The 19176-nt window shown below is 42.1% G+C and overlaps 1 protein-coding gene across 8 annotated transcripts in view; it reads right to left on the reverse strand.

Annotated features, from left to right (window-relative positions):
• The window catches only part of Spir (spire type actin nucleation factor), a 147368-nt gene that overhangs the window by 47358 nt on the left and 80834 nt on the right, over positions 1-19176 (reverse strand). The window lies entirely within an intron of this gene.

Raw genomic sequence — 19176 nt, forward strand, 5'->3', positions numbered from 1 at the left:
CTTTTCTGTTTAACATAACCTTCTCTGTTTAACCCTCAGTTACTTCACCAAGGTCTGAGAGACCCTGCACGTTTTTAAAACTCGCGCCCTTTTTGAACGCGCAGTGGGGGTACCAGGGGGAGGGGGGGAGTTTGAAGGTCTAGTACTAGCCTGGCCACTTGCGAGAGTCCGTCCGGTCGAAGCGAGATTCGACGGTGAGCGCTCGGCAAGTGCGGACGTGTGCTTTCCCTCCCTGCGATTCTGCGCAGTCCTAACCTCGTGTTATCGCGTGTATTATACGGGCGAATGTTAAACCCGTGTTTTGGGTAGTTTCAAGGGGCTTCCCCTTTTCTTAAGGAGGTTCGATGGTTACTTGTGAGTCAAAAATGCGATTAAAATAAATGTCATTACAGCGATCCCGAATTATATGCAATATTAGTATAATGAATTGTGGATGCTACTTACGTGCTATATTCTTAGTCAATTATTAGTGTATAGAATATTAACTATTATATAAGAGCGCCAACGACTTCTCGGGAATACACTTGGCAACGTTGCGTTGCGCTTCAGTGACCCGCCAGTGACCGGCTATGGTGAGTGACAACGGAACGGTTTCGTGAGCGGAGCAGGCGGAGCGGACACGCAAAAAGTGAAGAACGTGACGTTGGGCAGTAATATCGTCGAGAAGCCGCGGTCGTTCATTATCCGGCGAGAACTGCAGGATACTCGCCCGGCGAGGGAGCACACGTGCGACTCTCGCGCGTCTTCGCGTCGTCATATAGGTTATATTACTTATATTCAGCGCGCACAGAGATCGGGGTAACAACCGATCTGAGTCAGTTGATTTCTCGTTACCTCGACGCGGAAGCGTGCCCGCGCGAAGGATAGGAGCGACCGAGGAGGAACGGCGAAGAAGACGAAAAAAAGTGAGAGATAATCGCCGTCGCGCAACCGCCGTTTAATTACACAGGACCACAAAAATTTTTTTTTGAAAAGCAACTGGGATCAGAGTAGGTGTTTCTTATAGATTTTGGGTCACTGAATCCGAATTCGTAAACCGTTTTGCTCCATCACGTCTAGATTTTTAGATAATCGAGAAAAATAGCGGAAAATCTGTGAAAATTGAAATAAACATTTAAAGAAAGAGCAAAAGTATAACATCAAAGAAAGAGAAAAAGTATAACATCAAAATGCGGTCGCAGAACTGATTTAAATATATTTTGGTAAGTTAAATAAAGTGCAAAAAAGGAGGATGTTAAAAAAGGGACGAATTTCGCCCAAAAAGGTGTAAGTAAAAGAAATAGTGTTTTTTGTAGATCTTGATCTCCTGAATACGATAAAGCTAATAAAAAGTTCGTGGTGCTTGGGGAACACCTTGAAAATTGAGCATAAACGTGGTGTATTTACAGAAATTCGGATGAGATATATGCTATATCATAAAATGTACTGGTGAAAGATTTGTTAGGGAGAGGGAAAAGGGGGAAGAAAGAGTGTTTTGTGTGCGTGTGTGTGTGCATGTGTGCGTGCGCGAGTGCGGGTGCGTGTGCGGGTACGGGTGTGTGCGGGTTTGCGCGTGTGTGGCGCGTGTGTGCGGGTGTGTGCACACTCGCACACACGCGCACGCGCGCACACACCCGTACCCGCACACGCACCCTCACCCGCACCCGCACCCGCACCCGCACCCGCACCCGCACACACGCACACACACACACACGCACGCACGCACACACACACACACACACACACACACGCACCCGCGCACACACACGCGCACACATACACCCGCACCCGCGCACACACGCGCACACCCGCACCCGCGCACATACACACGCACACGCACCCGCACCCGCGCACGCACACACGCACACACACGCGCACACATACACCCGCACCCGCGCACACACGCGCACACCCGCACTCGCACCCGCGCACATACACACACACACACACACACACACACACACACACGTACACGCACCCGCACCCGCGCACGCACACACACACACGCACGCACCCGCGCACATACACACACACACACAACACTCTTTCTTCCCCCTTTTCTCTCCCCAACAAATCTTTCACCAGTACATTTTATGATATAGCATATATCATCCGAATTTCTGTAAATACACCACGTTTATGCTCAATTTTCAAGGTGTTCCCCAAGCACCACGAACTTTTTATTAGCTTTATCGTATTCAGGAGATCAAGATCTACAAAAAACACTATTTCTTTTACTTACACCTTTTTGGGCGAAATTCGTCCCTTTTTTAACATCCTCCTTTTTTGCACTTTATTTAACTTACCAAAATATATTTAAATCAGTTCTGCGACCGCATTTTGATGTTATACTTTTGCTCTTTCTTTAAATGTTTATTTCAATTTTCACAGATTTTCCGCTATTTTTCTCGATTATCTAAAAATCTAGACGTGATGGAGCAAAACGGTTTACGAATTCGGATTCAGTGACCCAAAATCTATAAGAAACACCTACTCTGATCCCAGTTGCTTTTCAAAAAAAAATTTTTTGTGGTCCTGTGTTATGACGACCGTAGACCCGGACGACGATATCGAGAAGCTGCCGCATATGCAGTGGGACAGTACGGCGGTTCCCGGGCCATCCGGCTGCATGTTCCCCGGCGAGATGACATCGTTGGAATGCCAAATAGCCGGTCATCCCTTCAATGGCGAGAAACAAACTATCGGTATGTTGGTATGCAGACGGACTGAAGAGGCTCGGAGCCGATATAAAGGCCGATTTTGTACAAAAAGAAAAAGCAAGTGGAGAGAGAATGTTGTTGTTGCTAACAAACGAAGACACACGGCATATCAAAAACCAGGTAGATATATAAAACATGTAATATGCGATACCTATCAACCTCTTTAATTTCTTGAACTGTGCTTAGAACGGCGATATTATTAATTCTATTTATTCTTTTTATATAGCTGAGAATAATTATGTAAAACTCACTGGACGTCGACTGATAGATTTGGACTTGCTCGCCGATGAGCTTTGGTGCAAGTCATGTAACGTTCCAACATCGCTGCGGCATGTAACGAAAGAGGATCGTATTGGACTTGCCAGCATCTTTTACATCACTTGCCAGCTATGTCAAAGAATATATCAAGTCAACACGTCAAAAATAGAAGAATCGTCAAGATTTTCGAAACCAACATACACAGTCAACACCAAAGTTGTTATCGGTTAGTAACAAGTGGATTTTTTTAGCATAATTTATTGAGAAAATTTGATTTTATAGTAATTACTTGTTATTATAGGAACACTTGAAAGTGGAATTGGAGAAACTCATTTAAATAAAATTTTATCAGCGGTAAATATTCCTGTAATGTACGCTTCTCTTTATAAAAGCTGTGAGAGAAAGGCAGGCAAATCAATTGAATGTCTCGCTAATGAAAGTTGCTTGGAAAATTTGAAGATTGAAAGAGCGCTAACGATTGAAAAAAAAGGGTAAGAATAATTTCTATTTGGCCTATCTAATCTCTACTAGTATGTGTATGACCGTGTTTTTTTGGCATGTTTGTAAACCATTACTATCATTGACAATTGCATATCTTTCTTCTTACTTTTTTTTATCTTTCTTTTGTCTTAAAATATTTATTCCTAACAAATGGATTCGCATGGAAAAAAGATTTATGGATTTCTTTCTCGTTTCTTTTCCCTTTCATTAATAGCTTGAATCTTTTGCCTGGTTGGTCTGAGGATATGGTAGTATATATCACTGTGAGTTATGACGCCGGATGGCAAAAAAAGGGTTCCGGTAGATCGTATAATAGTTTGACAGGTACGTATATTAGGCCGGTTCTAACGGTTCTAACCCAGGAGCTCCGAGGGATAGAGGGGAAGGGGAGTATCCTGCGACGCAAAACCCCCTTCTCTTCTATCCCCCTCGGAGCGCTCCTGGGTTAGAATCGACCTAGTATACCTATGCTTAACTTACCATTAACAAGCATTACGATTATCTTTTTTTCTTTTTTGTCTTGCTTTTATAACAATAGATTAAATTAATAAATAATAATTATGGATGCATGTACAATGATCTATTTCTTACAGGTCACGGAACAGCGATCGGCTATTACTCCAATAAGGTGATAGCTTACGGCACACGAGTGAAACGTTGCGTTTTCTGTGAAAGAAAATCTTCTAAAGCCCACGATTGCCGCCTAAATTTCGAGGGCAGTGCAAAGTCGATGGAAGCAGACATTGCCGTTGAAATCTTTTTAAAGAATAAAAATTTCGATACTGTCAAGGTCAAACTAGGCACATTGATAGGAGACGATGATTCCAGCACGATCGCTCGACTGCGCAGGGAGTCGAACCACGATATAAAAAAATGGATCGATAAGAACCACGCTATGTGCAAGTTAACGAAGTCTTTGTACGCTCTAAAATCTGTATCTACTCCATTGATCGACTACTTCAAATACTGCCTAGGATGCGTACTAGAAACGAACAAAAATGATCCGGAGGCTACGAGACAGGGAATTCTCACGATAACACCTCACGCGTTTGATGAACATTCGAGTTGCGGGGAATGGTGTAAATTCAAGAAAGATCCCGAAAATTATAAGCATAAATTACTGCCTGGCGGAAAGGGACTGACGGGTCAAGAATTGAAAGCGTCCATCCAAAAAATCTTCGTGTCATTTGCGAATCAAGCTGAAAAACTTGCGCCCTGCGGATCATCACAAGGAAATGAGTCTTTAAACAGGTCCATAGCAAGCACGAATCCTAAGGCTATGCATTACGGTGAATCGTCTTCAAGTGATATTCGAGTAGGCACTGCAATACTAAAAAAAAATGTTGGAAATACACACGTTACTGCAGTACATAGCCATATGAAGACTTCCCCATCGTCGAAATTGGCGCATAAATACCGTCAACAAATGGATCGTGTGCAAAAACTTCGCTCGAGCAAAGCCAAATCGATCACATTTAAGAAACGTCGTCGTCAACTCTTCAAAGCGAAGTCTAATCAAAATTCCAAAGCTGGAAGAAAAGAAGGAATATCCTACGAATCGGCTTGCGGTTTTGATCTCGGCATAGATTTCAGCGATAAACCAACTTTGGATACTACGAGAAATATCATTCCAGTCGCTGCGAAAGCTGTTATATTCGATTTAGAGACTAGCGGTTTGGGCAGAAGTTGCGAAATCCTTCAAATTGCCGCAAGATTTGAGGATTCCGAATACAATGCGTACATCATGCCGCTGCACAGCATATCAAGCAGCGCATCTGCCGTTACTGGACTTGAAATAAAAAACGGCGATTTGGTTCTGGATTCGGTGCCAGTTTCAACCGTTTCGCCGCGTGTTGCTATTGGTGGTTTATTAACGTTTTTACGCTCCATCGCTGAGAGCACAGTTTTGACAGCCCACAACGGTTTTAAGTTTGACGCCCCTTTGATAATTAAATTCGTTCAAGAGCAAAGAATGCTTGAAGAGTTTACGTCTGTAGTCAATGGCTTCGCAGATACTCTTCCAATGCTAAAGAACAAACTAACAGAGCGACGGGCTTCGAAGGCAAGTTTCAAGCAGTCTACACTAGCCGAAGAATATCTTGGGTTAGAAGCTGCGGTAGGCGCACATAATGCACTGTATGACGTCGCAATGTTACAGAAGCTCCTAGCACATTCAGATATCAATATTACAAATAAACAGATCCTGAAAAATGCAATGACGGTCGAGTCTCTGATTACTCAAGAACAACGCTCCTTACAGTGCAAGATCCGCAAAACTTCGCTTGAGTGCCTCAAACACGAATCAAATCCTCAGGAACCAGATGCTAAATCGTCGGGAATCTCAACAAGTATGGTAACAAAAATTGCAAAAGCTGGAATAACTTTGGAAGATCTTTTGCAATCGTATAACACAAGTGGACGTCTAGGAATTGAAATTCTTCTAGGGCAAGATGTCGGTGGTCATCCACGAGTTACGAAAACAAAAAAAGTAATCGACGGTTTATCGTATAAATTAGCTTATATGTTATCTGCTAAATAAAAAATAATAGTAGTTATAAAAATGTAATTTCCCTGAATTACTGTCCCATTGCATTAAATAAAAATAATAATAGTTCTAAAAATGTCATTTCCCTGAATTACTGTCCCATTGCATTAAATAAAAATAATAATAGTTCTAAAAATGTCATTTCCCTGAATTACTGTCCCATTGCATTAAATAAAAATAATAATAGTTATAAAATTGTAATTTCTCTGAATTACTGTCCCATTGCATTAAATAAAAATAATAATAGTTATAAAAATGTAATTTCTCTGAATTACTGTCTTATTGCAATTTTCCGGAATTTGATGCACTAAAACTCTACAAGAATTCACGTAGAAATAGGTGTCAGGCAAAATGAGGTTGGATTCGCATCAGCTGTTGCGCTGCGGCGTTGCCAAGTCTGTCACTGCCAATTCGATCCGCGAGGTAAAAGTACTTTGTAACAATAAAGCCTTTTATTACTCGAAAACCTACTTAGAGCCTTAATTTTTTTATATGATTTACATAAACACTTTACACAAATAATCGCAAAACTTGAGCGATATTGACTACATAGTTTCTTTGTAATATAATTCAGAAGTTGACCACTTTTAGCCTATACTCTTATGGAGAAAGTCGCTCCGAGGTAGATTATCACTGGTTTAGTACACACTTAGCCAACTTAGGACTTTGAAAACCTAGCATTTGATAGATGAAACATCAAGGATTGTGTAAAGACTTTAAAAATCGGACTTTACTACGTGGATTGAAGGCTATATCGTCATAAAGTTCAGGTCCCAGCGTAGAATCTTGGATAATAAGCGATTCCCGAGTCGTTGACGCTCTCATACCCCGACATATATTCTATACATTAATAATTGACGAAGAATATAGCACGTAAGTAGCATCCACGATTCATTATACTAATATTGCATATAATTCGGGATCGCTGTAATGACATTTATTTCAGTCGCATTTTTGACTCATAAGTAGCCATCGAACCTCCTTAATTGTGTTGAAACGCTAAACCCTTGCTAGTGTTAGGTCTCGTACGATTATGCAGGCGACTTCGCCTGTATAAGAAAACTTGTCGGAAGGGGCGGACCGGCGGCGATGCTTGTCCGTACCTCGCAGCGAATTTGATAGCTTTTTCGAAAAAGCGACAAGAGATTCGTCATTAGTTTCGGACACGCGTTCTGTCTCGCGATCGCGCTCGCGTTCACGATCGAGTTTTGAGTCGTGCACTCAATATCATTCGGATTCTCTATCTCGCTCCCACTCCCCCCTCGATGCGCATAAAGCATCTCGTGCTTCTGAAGTTTCTAAATCCGAGCAAATGAAAAATATGGGGAAGAAGAAGCAAAGGAACCGTAAAGAAAACAGCGGCGACGAAGACTTGGGCTTCGTCTCTCCCCCCGAGCCGACGGAGATCAACGATGATAGGTCCCTTACAGCTAACGTTAATGTATGTAGCGAAAATAAGGCTATGGATATTGACCCCCCGCGCGGTCAAAAGCGATCGGCGGATTCTAAAGGTATGACCGAGGATAGAGTTAAGATCCCTTGCGAGACTCGCAACGTACCCGCGAAGGAACCCAGCGAGAGGCAGCCCGGCGGGGCACCCCCCGCGGCGTTGACCACCTTCCCTTGGCGCCAAGCAAAACAGCTAACCGCTATCGTGCCACCGACGAGAAACCCTATGTAGTTCACTTTCAGCATGTACAAACGAGTGCCTCCCTTCATTCCCTGCAAATTTCTAGAATGATAAACGCCTTTTTAAGAAGGATATTGTTGAGTGTAAACAAATGGGGGTGAACGGTGAATATCCCCCGGGGAAAATGATCCCAACAAAAAAATCCCACTCTAAAGATCCCGAAAAATATGTTCCCCGAAAAAAATAATCCCAACAACAAAAAAATCCCCCTCTAAAGATCCCGAAAAATATGTTTCCCGAATAAAATAATCCCAACAACAAGAATATCCCACTCTAAAAAAATCGGTCAAATTCTGCCTTTAAGGGTAAAGCCAGCGAAATTCTATGTTAAGAATAGATTCGGTCGCCGAAATTTACATTTAAATAGCCGAATATTTCCCGGTAACTGAAGGGCAGAAAAACAGAGCTCTATTGTTGGCGATAATGACTCGCTCCTTTGTCTCGGATACTCGGTGCGCGAGGCATACACCCGTGACAAAGCGAGCGACCTATATATCAAAACAGCTGATCGGTGACTGGCCTCGAGTTCAGCGTGACATTCGTCAAAACGAATTACTCGAGACGTCGACAGCTGATTGGATCAGCCGAATTTTCGGCTCGTTACCGGGGGTCCGGAGGAATCGAGAACATTCTGAAGTCGTGGGAATAAAACCCCGGACCCTCGCGCGCGAGCCCGCTAACGACGAAAGTTTCTCGGAGGACGCGTATCGAAACATAGAGTCACTCGCTTATTCGTTGCTTGTTTCGAATTGTGAAATTATTCGTCGCATAATTCATCGAGTGCCCTAAGTTTGCGAGGTTGTCTGTTAACAATGACGCTGCATTTTGTGACAAATCAGAAAGGCGGTGAAAATCTTGTTCATCGTGGATACATATATGTATTTCATCGCGAGGGTGCTGGAAAATTCATATGGCGATGTGTTTTACATAAAACCGGCAAATGCCGTGGACGCTGCTATACATCCACCAAAAACTCTTCTACTAGAATATTTGTTACGATCACTAATTGTGCGGTGCAATGTATCTCATTATATGTAACTTCGTTTCTTGTTATTATATTTAAAAATTGATATCTCGAAAGCTGCATTGTAGCGCAATGTGGTTTGCGGAACTCTTCTACTACATTATTTGTAACGATCACTAATTGTGCGGTGCAATGTATCTCATTATATGTAACTTCGTTTCTTGTTATTACATTTAAATATTGATATCTCGAAAGCTATAATAAAAATCATGTAATATAATGATCCACATCTGGGACATATATGCATGGGATGTTGTCGATTCGGGGACCTTTTGCATCTGGGACATTTATGCACGGGATCTTTTGCATCTGGGATATTTATGCACGGGATGTTGTCGATCTGGGGATCTCTTTGGTGGGATCTTTTTGGTGGGATTTTTTGGTTCGGGTGATTTTTTCAGGTATCTTATCGATGCCAACCACAAATGGGGAATAACAAAGTTATGGTTACCTTTTCTACGGCTAAAGCAGCCAATAGTGTTATCGGCCATCCTTTGCTAAAACAAAGGAACTTGACCGCGTTCATCCCAACCTTCAGGGTAATGAGGGTAGGCATCGTTAGAGACATTCTGGTCGAATTTACGGAAAGTGAATTGGAAGCGGAATTCGAGTCTCCGGCTAAGATCCTTTCGCTTAGTCGCTTGAATAGAAAAATCAAAGAGAACGACGGCACATTTAAGTTCGTTCCGTCTAAAACTATTATGTTAAAGTTTGAAGGTCAAAGGCTTCCTAATGAAGTCGCTCTTTTTAGAACAAAGCTTCCGGTCGTGCCTTACATACCGCGCGTATTAATAGGTTTTTCGTGCTATCGGTTTGGCCATGTTGGTGCTAATTGTAAGGGAAACCCCCGGTGCATTAGATGTGCTCAAACTAAGCATAAGGCGGACGAGGTATGCCCTCGTCAGAAACTTCCCCCCATCTGCGGTAACTGTGGGGCTGAACACTTGCCCACTTCGCTGAACTGTCCAGCACTTAACAAACAAAAACAAATATATAACATCGCATATAGCGAGAACATACCTCTTCCGCAAGCGCGCGCAAGAGTCGAGGGAGGCGATCCTCGACGACTAATAGGTTACCGCTCTTTGGTGGACTATCCGCGATTGCCGAATCAATCACCCCCCGACAGTAGCTCGTCACCCAAATCTCGGTGGCAGGGTCAGTCTCCCAATTCCTATGTGAACTATAATCCCTACGAATACCTAACCAACGCACCTGGTGCGAATTGCGATAACTATGGATACATATACTCAGAGGCCCTCCGTAGCCACCGAGGTAACACTAATGTTAAGGACCGACAAAATGCCAGCAGCAATATCAGGGTTTTTACGCAGCTTCAGAATAATCAGAATGATAATCCTGCCTTCATTGACAGGGATGGAGAACAGGGAAAAAGGGAACAGGATCATCAATATACACAAAGACAGCAGGCCTTTCGTGACCTACACAATTCTATGCTGTTTGCTCCTAACGGTAGGACTCTTAACTTTGATTCCTCGTCTTCTGATCCTCACCCCCCTTCCTCCTGGGCCTCTACCTCCCAGTCCCTCTCAGCCTTTCAATCCCTACCCTCTTCCCTCTCTCCCCCCTCTCTTGTGCACAGTTCCCCCCCAGAGGGATTGCCAAGGAACGATGCTAATCAGAACAATAATCTCCAATTTCTAAATATGTTCTCAATGCTAATCAATCACATTGTTGAACTCATTCCGTCCTCTCTTAACGGCACGCAACTCTGCGAGGGAATCCAACAAATACGTCGCTTGCTACTAGAACTTACACATCACTAAGCGTTCTAATATGGTCAATTCTTCTCCACAGACTTTTGCCTTTGCCCCTGGCTGTGGTATCCTGTATTGGAACTGCAGGGGAGCGGTGAGTAAGAAACCTGAGATAGAAAAACTTTGTGAGGACTATGAGGTAATATTTCTGGCGGAAACATGTATGACCCCTGCTAATGACTTTTCCGTCCGTGGTTTTAAAGTTATCAGAAAATGTGATGTATTGACAACGGAGTATGTACGTTCCGGTATAGTTCCCTGAAACGTATTAGGTATGCGAAACGTAGGTATGCGAAACGTAGGTAGTGACTCGAAGGTATGTAAGTAAGAGCGGGGATCGAGTCAGTCGTCCTGTGGTCGTCAAGCAGAGCGCACCAAGTCTCATTGTACTATATATCAAATACATATATTCGTTAAGCTACCACGGAGTTCAGTTCTTGAGAACCCACATACGTAACAACTGGCAACGAGGTAATTGAAACCCAGAGTGCAGAGTAGTGATGCACTGTAAATGAAGGAAGACTTGTAAATAACGAGTGTATTCAGTAATGAAAAGACTTGACGATTACGTATGAACAGCTGCCGCAGTGTGAACGGTAAATGGTAAAGCGCGGGATGACAAGTGCGAATGCCGGGCTTCAGCAAAGCATCCATCGATTATAGTAAAACATCGTGGATCTATACGTTAACTAAACCACAAATAATTGAAATTTTAACGCAGTTGGAATTAGTATACGAAGACAAGAGTGGTATAGACGAGTTACGTAAAATTTTACGTGCTCACGTATCCAAAGTAAACGATAAGGTGGAGCAACGGACCGACGAAAAGGAGCTGCTGGGCAGTGTAGACGAAAACAACGATTCAAGAGTAATTCACACAATGGCAGAAAGCAACAGTAAGGGATTGGAATTTCACCTAGAAAAGGACGACTGGGAAATATACACGGAAAGGCTCGAATTATATTTCGTAGCAAACAACATTAAGTTAGAAAAGCAAGCTGCAATATTATTAACGAAGATTAGCCCCGATACATATAAACTTGTTCGGGATTTATGTGCGCCAGCTAAACCAAATACGAAATCATTCGCAGAAATTGTAAAATTAATTAAAGATCATTTAAATCCAAAACCGTCCGAAACAATGGAAAGGTGTAAATTTTATCAAGCACATCAAGCAAGCACGGAATCGGTAGCGGAATTTACGGCAAGATTAAAAAGTTTGTCAATAAATTGCAATTTTGGCGACGCATCAACGGCGTTACGTGATCAATTAGTATGTGGACTTAAGGACCATGCTACAAAAATGGCGCTATTCCGGGAAGATAAATTAACCTGCGAATCAGCCTATAAAATCGCCACGGCGTTGGAAGCGGCTGAAAGGAATGCGGTATCAACCGGCAAATTAAATGAAGAAACTACGGCAAAAACAAGTGTAAATATAATACAGGCAAGTCAGGGACCAGGAAATAGAAGACAAGTCAATCCAAATTTAAGGGGAAAAGGTGCCCATCGCGGAAGCAGGCAAGGCCAACGATATAGGAGCAGAATTCCGGTAAACAAAGGAAACCGAGGGCCAAACGACAGCTCAAATAAGCAAGACGTGAGGCGCAGTGCGTGTTACTGCTGTGGCAAGGCCAATCACTGGGCACGTGATTGTCATCATCGATTCAGCACGTGTAACGCTTGTAAGAAGAAGGGACACTTGGCAACAGTGTGTAAGGCGCAGAGGGCAATGCAGCACTTAGAACAAGACGAGGCGGACGAAGACCAGAGGAAGGAGGAGACGGCATATGACTTCTTCAAGATGGATCAAGAAGACGACAAAAGAGGATCATCGAGAGCGACTATTGGTAACATAACAATTGTAAACAAAGATGGAAAAGCAGATCCAATGTATGCAAATGTAATAGTTAACGATATAAAATTAGAAATGGAAATCGATACGGGATCATACGCGGCGATAATTTCGAAAAAGGATAAAAATAGATTGTTTCCAGCATACAAAGTGAAACCAACAAAATATCTATTAAATGCATACGGTAAAGTCCCATTAGAGCAAGTAGGTATACTAGAGAATCTAAAAGTAAAACTAGGAGAGAGGGAGAATACACTTTCAATGAGGGTAATGAAAGGAGAAGGTCCAATATTAATCGGTAGACAATGGTTGAAAGTTTTTGGATTATGGCCATGGCCCGCTGGTACAAAGGATAGAGTAGATACTTGTAATAAAATTGATTTAATAAACGTAGCGAAAGAGTTTCCAGTTAAATTTCCAAAATTGTTTGGCGCGGGACCAGGCTTATATAACAAAGGTAAGCTCAAATTGGTATTGAAAAAAAATGCGCAACCAGTGGCCCTTAAAGCTAGACACGTACCATTCGCGGTAGCAAGTAAAATTGAAAATGAAATTAACAGATTGGTTGAATTGCAGCATATCGAGAAAATTGATGTCAGTGAATGGGCGACACCGATTGTGCCGGTGATAAAAGCAGACGGGTCGGTCAGAATTTGCGGTAACTTTAAATTAACTTTGAATCCGAATTTAGTTAGAGATCGACACCCGTTGCCACTAATTGACGAGATATTCGTGGCCTTGAGAAATGGCAAAACTTTTTCGCAAATTGATCTAAAACACGCATACATGCAGATACCGGTAGAAGAAGATAGTCGAAATTATTTAACAATAATAACACATAGGGGCTCTATAGGTATACAAAGATGACGGAAGGTATTGCGTCAGGTCCAGGAGAGTTTCAGCGGACAATTGAACAATGCGTAGTGGGAATTGACGGGGCAATTCCTTACCTCGATAACATATATTGTACGGGTAAAAATAACGAAGAACATTTAAAGACACTTTATGCGGTGTTTAAGCGGCTCGAAGATAGCGAATTCAAGGTAAATATTAACAAATGCGAATTCTTCAAAGAACGATTGGATATCCTAGGTTTTGTAATCGATAAAGACGGTTTACATAAGTCCAAAACTAAAGTTAGAGCAATGACGGAGGCACCAACGCCCGCAAATAAAAAGCAGTTAGATTCGTTTCTTGGTTTAATTACGTACTATGCGAGATTTTTACCGGATAGAGCGGAAAAATTCAAACAACTTTACGAGTGTGCGAAAATAAGTAATTTTAAGTGGACAAAAGAGTGCGAGAGTGCGTGAGTGCGTTTGAGTAGGTCAAGGCAGAATTAGTATCACCACGGGTGTTAGCGCATTTTGACGAAGAGATTGTACTATCGTGCGATGCATCTGCGTATGGATTGGCAGCGGTATTGGCTCACCGGTATAAAGACAAAACAGAAAAACCGATAGCGTTCGCATCCAAAATAATTCCAGAGAAAGAGTTGAATCCCCCTCCGGGCATCACGCCTTGACTATTAGATCTGGCAATTTGTTTATCTAATCTGGCTTCTTTATGTGAATCTTTTACTCTTCGAGATACAATGGGCAGCGACCACCGCCCGATCGTTGTTCACGTTAATCGACAGGTTAGATCAGTAAATGTGTTTTCTTATAAACACAAGCTATCAAAGGAACAGTGGAGAAGCTTTACTTCTATTCTGCAGGCGCGTGCTGAGGATCTGGAGACAGAAGTTCTTGAGTGGGGTGATAATGAGCCCTTGCAACAATATCGTGCCTTCTTTAACCCTTAAATGCCACACCTCTCAAGAATCTCGTAAATGACACATGGGGTCTAAAAGACCCCAGCATGAAAAATGTCTCCTTACTTATTGATTTTTTGATATTTAGTTATGAAAATTATTTTCAATGTTGTTCAAGGCTTAGAAAAGAGAATAAAATGCTTATATTGTTAAAATTTCAATTTCAACATAGTATAAAAAATTAAGATCGCCAACAGTTAAAATGTTGGCTCCAAAGTCAAAAAAATAAAAAATAATAAATAAATAATAATAAGAGAAATAGGATCGACAATATATAATCAATTAGAATTAAAAGCCTTGCGATCCAAGCCTAGTTCTTTGACGGCTTTATGTTAGTTTCTGTATATATATATACTATATATATACATATAATTTTTCCAACAAACTGCGCGCCGATTAAGTCCGACATTAAAGTCCGACATTAATCGGCGCGCAGTTTGTTGGAAAAATTATATGTATATATATAGTATATATATATACAGAAACTAACATAAAGCCGTCAAAGAACTAGGCTTGGATCGCAAGGCTTTTAATTCTAATTGATTATATATTGTCGATCCTATTTCTCTTATTATTATTTATTCACGTCGCCTGAGAAAGACGTTCCAAACTATTATCACCGGTTATTGCAATAAATATTGCCACATGCCTCGGTGGTCGAATTGGTACGACGCCCTACATGGAATGAGGGAGGTTCCAGGTTCGAACCCTGGCTGAGGTAATTTTTTTCGCAATAAAATTCTTTACAGTTTTTAGATAATTAAATCGAGTCGATTTAATTCCGGGGAGGGAAGGGTTTTTAATTCTAACAATAACTGTGTTTTAAAGTCCGACATTAATCGGCGCGCAGTTTGTTGGAAAAATTATATGTATATATATAGTATATATATATATACAGAAACTAACATAAAGCCGTCAAAGAACTAGGCTTGGATCGCAAGGCTTTTAATTCTAATTGATAATAAATAAATAAATATGAGCTCCATATTTGGCGGGAACATTTGAAAATATATCATTCTAAAGGGTCTGGGGTCCGCTGGACCCCGGGTGGCATTTAAGGGTTAAACACATTGAAAACATTCTTAGTGAATTTTCTCCTCCCGTTAGGGATTCAGTTTCTTTAAAATACCGGAAAAAAGACGGCACTTATACCGGCCCTCTTCCCGCCCCCTGGTGGACCAAGGAATGTACAGAAGCAGTGCAGACTTATCGGGCTCAGCTCTCTGAAACTAGGAAAATCTTGAGAAAGGCCAAGAGGGATGGATGGAGAGAATATTGTTCTTCGTTATACTTTCTGACTCCTACCACGGAGGTCTGGAAAATGCTGAAAAGGTATAGAAATCGCAAACTGGCGTAAGCCAATCCTTCTGCAGGCGTGAATAGCGAACAGGTAGAGGCCGCAATGGCTAACATCTGTCCTCCCTCGTGTAATTCCGAACCACAAAATATTCCAGACAACTAAGCTTCCACACCTGAATCCCTCTCTTGGATGGACAATGCATTTCAGTTCCAGGAATTTGAAGCTGCGCTCAATTCTGTTAAATTAAAGTCTAGCCTAGGAATTGATAAAATAGACTATCAGATTCTTAAATCGCTTCCTATCTCCCTGAAGAAATTGCTGCTGAGGATCCTCAACAACTTGTTCTTGGGGGGCGCTTTTCCGGAGTCTTGGTCGCACTCGTTAGTTTATCTTATCCCCAAGCCTCATGGCGGTGGAGTTAGACCGATAGCTCTCACCTCCTGTATACTTAAATTACTCGAAAAACTCATTCTCAATAGGCTACACTGGGTGATGGAATCGAGGGCCCTCTCGGAGTCCCTTGTACCTGATTTCCAGTTTGGATTCCGCAAGTTTAGATCCTGCTCTGACAACCTTACTATACTAACGTCTGAAATTCAGGAAGGGTTCCTCCAAAATAAAATGACTGCGGCTTTATTCATTGACGCGAAAGGCGCATTTGATAATGTCGTTCCCGACATTCTAATACGAGACCTGTTAGAGCTCGGCTTCCCCAAAAGAATCTGCCAGTTCGTCCAAAATCTTATTCACTCCCGTAACGTGCAGTTTGTTGTTGATGGAAAGCTCACCCCCCCTCGCACCTCGCGAAAGGGTACCCCCCAGGGATCGGTTCTTAGTCCGACAGTATTCAATATATACTTAAGAAAAATAGCAAAATTACTTCATAGTCGCACCAAAATTCTGCAATTTGCAGATGACATAGTCATTTATGCAACGGCATCTAACCTTCGAAAAGCAATTGACTCCTTGCAAAAATCCCTAGAACAAATCCAGAAATATCTTAGAGATAGAGGACTTGAGATCTCTCCCACTAAAACCCAGCTCATGATCTTCTCGCCTTTCAAGCGAAACTATAATCATTGTGTCATTAGAATCGACGACAGGATCATTGGCCCCTCGGAAACTGTTCGTTTTCTAGGCGTAGTTTTTGACCCCAAGCTCTCGGGCACCGCTCACATGGACTATTTGATTTCCAAAGCCAGGATAACAGCGAATATTATTTCTTCCCTCAAGGGGGTCTGGTGGGGAGCCCATCCCCAGCTCCTCCTCAATGTGTACAGAGCCATTTTAAGAGGTTCTTTAGAATATGCTTCCCATATATTCTGCCTTCAAAATTCAACCAAGTTTCATAGGCTTAAAATTATACAGAACAAAGCTATAAGAGTCAGCCTGGGATACCGCATTTCCACTCCTATAAACACTATGTTTGCTGAGGCCAAAGAGCTTCCTTTAAAGCTAAGACTACAATATTTGGCTGCCAAATATCTTATTAAAGTACAATCAGTCACGAATCATCCAGTTACGGAGTCGTTGTCGCAGATAGCATACTATGCAATGCAGGACCCGGAGAGGGCTGAATACATAGCTCGAAATTTCCCTCTTGCGGAAGCATTCACAGGTGTCGAACAGACAGTCCGCTACATTTACAAATCGACAATTTTGCCAACCTTTCAATAATCCTTCTATTCTTCCTTTTTCTCCCCTCCTCACTACTATCCAGGTCCAGACTTAATGTCTATCTTTAGCAAAATTCCTCGACAACAGGTGCAGACAGCTTTTGACCAAGCATTTGGTGATGTCATGAGGGATACTTTGTTATTTTACACCGACGGGTCCAAGACTCAGTCGGGAAATTACGTTGGTTCTGCTTGTCACTCTTCTCAGATTCATTTGCAAATCATGCATAAACTACCGTCTCAAACTTCCGTATTTACTGCTGAAGCCTGGGCAATCTATAACGCTGTACTTTTATGTCTTGACCTTCGGCCAACGTGTGCCACTATTGTTACTGATTTGAAAAGCGTGTTAGAGGCTTTTGCGGACCCATATCCTCGCAAGTGTAATTATCTCATCCCGCTAATTAAAGCTAAATTACTTATGGCCCGAGAAAGAGGCTCTCGTATACAGTTCATTTGGATTCCCTCGCACATAGGAATAGCCGGCAACGAGATTGCTGACTCTCTGGCAAAAAGGGCAATTAGAGAAGGTACCCCACCCCCACAGTTCAAAATCCCATATACGGACCTTTTTGCAGTTTCTAAGGAAAGACTCGACAATCGCTTTAAAGACTATCTTGCCACGCGCGCCCGTGTTAAAGGGAGCCACTATTATAATAACATATACCGGGAGTCGTCAAAACCTTGGTATTACAAGTCTGGTCTTAGCAGAGAAACAATTGTAACCGTGAACCGTATCAGAGCTAATCATTATAACTTAAGGCTCCTGGTCCCTGAGCCGAGAACTCTGCGTTGACGGTGGCGACGTACCGTCGCGGCAGAAATAAGAACTCTCTCCAATGGAGAATTCTGTCCTTTGTGACATGTTGACAACCTATTTTGTCGTGCATGGTATTTCTTTATTATTAGCTCTGTACTTGTGCTCTAACGTTTAACGTATTCGTGAAAATCGTAAAATTGACCGAAAAGTAAGATTTGCATGCGGAAGGAACGTTTTCACCTCCTTTCGATAGTCGTTAAACGGCAGTTTTCCCGTATGTTTAGGCTTCGTTTTATGGCTGTTTGTTTATTGTCGAGGGAAAAGGATAGTTTTCGGTCAATTTCGGAAGTGTTCTGAAACGATCTATAGTGATGTTTTATTGAAATGTCTTTTTATTTGAAAATGGCATGCACGACAAAATTGGGTGTTTTCCTCGCCTCAATAGTAAGAATTCAATATGGCCGCGTGACCATCCAGGAGCCTTAAATCACAGCTTGTATCGTAAGAATCTCATTGATGATAGCTCATGTCCATGCGGTAACCGGATTCAGGACATCAATCACTTAATCTTTTATTGTCCAATTACCATTAGACATAGTATTAAGCTCCGTGAATTTATCTGTAAGAGTAAGAGACCTAATTGTCGCGATATATACGATATTCTCAGAAAACCCACTAGCAAGGTGTGTCGTCTAATCATGGCCTTTTGTAAGGCTATAGAAGTTCAAATTTAAACCACGCGCCACGCTCCCCTCCACCGCCCCTTAAGCTTTCCTCTCTACATTTCGCACACAGTTCATGCCGTCTCACCGCTCGAATGGAAACGAACCATATTGTAATAGTAACACAAGCCTCGACACTCATTTTTAACAAGATCTTGGCCGTATCGCCACTGACAAGAGGCGGGTGCCATTAATCAAAAAAGAAAAAGTCCGGTCGAAGCAGCCACGGCAGAAAGTGAGAAGTGGGACGATAGGGTCTCTCAAGCCTTGTGTCCACGATGCTAGAACTGCGTCCGAGTTTCGGTTTAAGCCAATGAAACTGCTGCTTTTCTGTAAGAGCTGCAAGTTGATTGACTTAAACCGAAACTTGGACGCAGTTCTAGCATCGTGGACACAAGGCTTCAGACCCTGGTGAGGTAACAGCTTGACAAAAACGATATTTGTGAAAATACAAAGTATATAAGTAAATCTTATAAAAAGAGTGTATTTATGCAATATAATGATAGAAAAAATATTCTGTGTTGTATAAAAAGTAAAATCATTCGTTTCTCGGGC

The sequence above is a fragment of the Temnothorax nylanderi genome, unplaced genomic scaffold, assembly GCF_030848795.1.
Source record: "Temnothorax nylanderi isolate EJ_2023f unplaced genomic scaffold, tnyl_v1.0 TNYL_tig0322_pilon, whole genome shotgun sequence".
Classification (NCBI taxonomy): Eukaryota; Metazoa; Arthropoda; class Insecta; order Hymenoptera; family Formicidae; genus Temnothorax; species Temnothorax nylanderi.